Source organism: Myotis davidii, unplaced genomic scaffold (genome assembly GCF_000327345.1).
Source record: "Myotis davidii unplaced genomic scaffold, ASM32734v1 scaffold18, whole genome shotgun sequence".
NCBI classification, from domain to species: Eukaryota; Metazoa; Chordata; class Mammalia; order Chiroptera; family Vespertilionidae; genus Myotis; species Myotis davidii.
The window spans coordinates 12,195,983-12,200,487 of NW_006292696.1; positions in this window are offsets into that span (position 1 = coordinate 12,195,983).

Consider the following 4,505-nt stretch of genomic DNA (forward strand, 5'->3'; position numbering starts at 1 on the left):
CCTTGAGAGCAAAGAGGAAATATTTCAAGAGTAGAATGCCTGAAATACAGGCAATGGGAGAAATGTACTGATTGGTTAAAAACCCTAGTGGGTAATATCACAGTTTGCTATAGGATAGAGAACACTTTTAAAGAGGGAAGGTAAAGTAACAGAACCAGGATTTTGAAGGATTTTCTATGTGACTATTGCAATCATTCAAGAACTAAGATAGGAGAGAGAATATCAATAAATCAAGTACCAAAATCTCCAAGGAATGAATGAAGATTTTACTTTAGCCTGTAAATGAAAGCAAAATGTGTCCCTTTTAATTTGCTTTACCTAGCTTTAGGTTTACATGCAGAACATGACATTTATCATTAGTATTCAATAACTTAAAATATGTAAATCGGTTAACATTAATATGTAATCCCAAATGGGTTAAATTGGAATGTACTTTCTTTGTTGAAACTATTATTTATTTTTATTATTAGAAAATAGTTTGCTTGCTATAACAAACTTGAATAATAGAGCATGATACAGTTTTTAACTTTAAAAAAGTTTCTACCCAGTTTATCTTATATCTAATACCTCAGCAGTGCATTTATTTCCTTATAATAATTGCCCAAGGGAAACACTGAATGTGTGAGTTCTTAGAAGTCTTACATATTATATAATCTAGTACCCTTATTTTACAAGTGAAAATAATTAGACCCGTTAAAAAGTGTAACTTGCTCAAGGACAACTTGTCTAGTTAGTGTCAGTTCACAACTGGGTCTTGATAACAAAATTAATGGCCGTATTTTTGCTATACACAGACCCTACTTAGTGGTGTGGGAGTAGGTATGATGAGATTGCTCTAAAAATACAGCCAAATAAATTACCTAGACTCTCGGATTTGGTTTTGACCTGCTTAATCTGCTCTGCCATTAGAGGGAAAAATTCTAACACAAGCTATAACTTGTTTCCATTCTGAAAAGGTTATGAGCTATAAACTTTTATTTTAAAAACCATATCTGCTAAACCCGAATGCCTTAAGTAAATAAAATTTTATATTCTCCACTTTGGGAGACCATTATGTGTTTTTAAAGCATCCACAAAAGTGCTTATGCTGTAGTTCAGATTTTATATACACTGACTACCATTTATTTTAATCAAGCAGTGGCCACCATTGTGTCAATCTTGGCTTGGCTGTCATGAGCAGGGGATAATATATATATATATCTATAATGGAATTTAATTCAGTAAAGAATTACTAATAATACATAAACATAGGTGGGGCAGTGTACTTGAAAACAGGCTTAGTATAACCCAATGTGAGTATTAAATAGAAACAACTATTTTATCATCAAGGCTTCCTTATTTTAAAATCTTACTGCATCCTATATTGTATCTGCATGTCATATGCAAGGACACAAAATCTCGTTGTACTAAGAAAGTAAGGTTCAGAATATTTTCCACATTCTAATTTAAGGAAAAAAAATAAAAACAGCATACTTTAACAATAAAAGAAGTCCACATTCTGGGATACATGCTTCTTTAGAATTCCCAGTACTAGCTGTCAGTTGCATGTAAATATTCAATGGACAGAGTTGTTGAAATCCTAAATAAAATATGTAATTTATCACCAAAATGCTCACACACCCACAAGCACAACCGAGCCTCCGAAAATTTTAAGAATCAGAGAGAAGAAACCCACAATGATTTTTCTTCACTGAAGATTCAAAGTGTATATCATTTGCACTATACTTTTAGCAATTTAACTTTCTCTTATTTATATCTCATCTTCTCACTCAATCATAGCGTTAGGAGTTATTCTTAGGTGACGCACTCCTACAGAGATGAGTAATGTGCCCCATGCATTGACAGCTTTTTAATGAACATTACACACACCTAGCAAGATAAACCATTGTCTAATTGGGAAAGGAGGGACTCAGATGCCACACGAGGAACACTAAAAACCTCAGAATGATCATTACTCTGGAACTTATTTCCTAATAATGAAGCATGTGTATATTCACATTTAGAAAAAAAGAAACATTTGAAAGTAGCCTTTGAATAGGAAAGAAAGCCTAGCTCTTTGTTTCTGTACAGTAATAAAATCTCTTTCTCAAAATTCCCTTTTCAAAACATGAGTTCTTGCACCCCCATAACACCCATGGTGTTAGGAATTTCCACTCCATTGTCTAAAACCTGTATGTATGGTAAAATGTTTATTTTGCCTTGTATTCCTATTTCTGTAAAGTTCTTTATGTAGAAGCTTAAGATGAATATGAGCTATCTGCTCCTATTAACTTTAAGAAATAGTAAGGGGCATTTGGAAAACAACGACAAAGAAAGAGTCTTTACTGTTGTCTTTGCTGCACTGTCTACAAATAGCTGCGGGAAGCAGCGGAGGAGAGAGGCCAGAGCACTGTCTTTGGAGTCGGGGCGTCCCGGGGGCCAGTCTGCCTCCATCATTTCCTGGCTGGTGGGGAAATCCTTGGAAAGTCTTAACCCTGCACCTCAAACATATCAAGCATACATTGAACTCGGCTATTAATATTTTATCAGGTCTGATACAACGTATGTCCTTAGGTTTTTTTTGGATAACTCTTCTCTATATGAAGCCTTATCATGAGGTTTTATTGTATACTGATAGCATTATAGAATTTATAGATGCACTTTTAAAAACCACTTAAAAAAAACCCCACAAACTTTGGAATCGCCACTTTTCAAAGAGTTTTCTTTGGTCCCAACTCCCTCAGCTAATTCACAGCCAGGACTGCGACAGGACACTACAGTTCTTGCCATCCGCCACCTGCCATCTAGAACTGCCTTCCAGAACTCTCCATTTCATTAGCTCTCTTTAAAACTCAGCTGAAAATAGTCTCTTCTTCCTTGCTTATGTATTTTCGCTCTTTTCTGCCTGAGATGTTAACTTTGTAACTTCATGTTTTGATTTTATTTAGCTTTCATCTTTTTCTAATACTATTGTATATTTTCTGTTCCTCAGATGACAATATTTAATATTTAAATACAAGTAAAATAAATTAGCCTTAATCTAGGATGTCAATGACTTTTTAAAATCAGTTTTACATCATAAAATAATTCAATTAATGCTTTTAGATTAGCTACCAGTAAAAGAATTGCAAAATGTAAAAGATAAAACTTAAGACCTTTTTGTTAAAGAATGTAACAAGGGAAAACAGATGCGGAGCTAAGGTAAAATATAACAAGAATTTACTTTGCATTTAGATTTGGGAGAAAGGATAAAAAATTAGCCAATCACTTGACAACAACTTGAAAAAAAAATCTTCTTGGTTCACGTCACTGTGTTATAAACCAGAGATATGAAGGCACCAGGAAATTTATAACTAAATAATTCACATTAATTGCAAATGAAGTATAAAGAAATTGCCAAGAAGAAAAATGTTGGTGGGCAGCACTTCTTAAATATGTTTTTTTTTATTATTGATTTCTTTTTGAGAGAGTGAAAGGGATAGGGACAAGGAAGAGAGAGATAGAAACATGGATGAGAAACATCAACCAGCTGCCTCCTCACGCCCCCTACTGGGAATGGAACGGAGACCATGTGGTACATGGGATGATGCTCAACTAACTGAACCATACCACCAGGCTTTTTATTTTTACTTTTAAAATTGATTTGATTTCAAAACTTACTATAAAGTTGCTGTACTCAATACAGTGTAGTCAGTACTGGCATAATGACAGGCATAGAGATCCATGGAATAAAATATCCTAGTAATAAACTCTCACACATATGTTCAATCATTTGTTTGTTTTTTGGCTTGTGCTTGTTTTCCTGTAGGTTAATTTTCACGATCCCTGAGTAGTTAAGTATAGCCAGTTTATGTACACAGTGATATATCTGGCCCTTAAAAGACTGATAACTATATCTAGACCTGTAATTAGGTTCACTTCTCTACTAAAAAAAATACCAAATTTATGTTAAATATACTTGGCTCTTTATCGTTAAACAAACTCTGTGAGATGACCTCTAGATATACCAATATCTTTCATTTGTTCTCATCATTTAAGGCCATCATATCATTTGGGCACTGTGTTTACTTATCAAAATACAATGCCTGAAATGTAACTGTTTTTGGAATGTAACATTTTCTTTGTTTGCTACACAATGCCTCCCTTGTGGCAGCTGGATTACAGTTTTGAGTTTTTAAAATGCTTTTTATCGCTATATAATTTTGAAAATCTACAAGATTTTCAAGTGACCTATTAAAGAAACAACTGATGCCTGGGTAAAGGCAGGAAACTTCTGTTAACCAGAGCTACAAGGAAAATCTATACATGTGTACATGTTTCATTTATTCAGAAATTTTGCGTGTGTAAGTCATTAAGGAAACCATCACTATGCAAATCAACAGCACTCATATGTGGAGTATATGTTTTCTCTCTGAGACCTGTGCTATGTTAACTGATAAGCCATACCTAGGGCATTATTTTCCAAGGAAATCACAACTAAAATGAAAAGACAAAGTGGCATAATGTAGAGGATATCATTGTTTAAG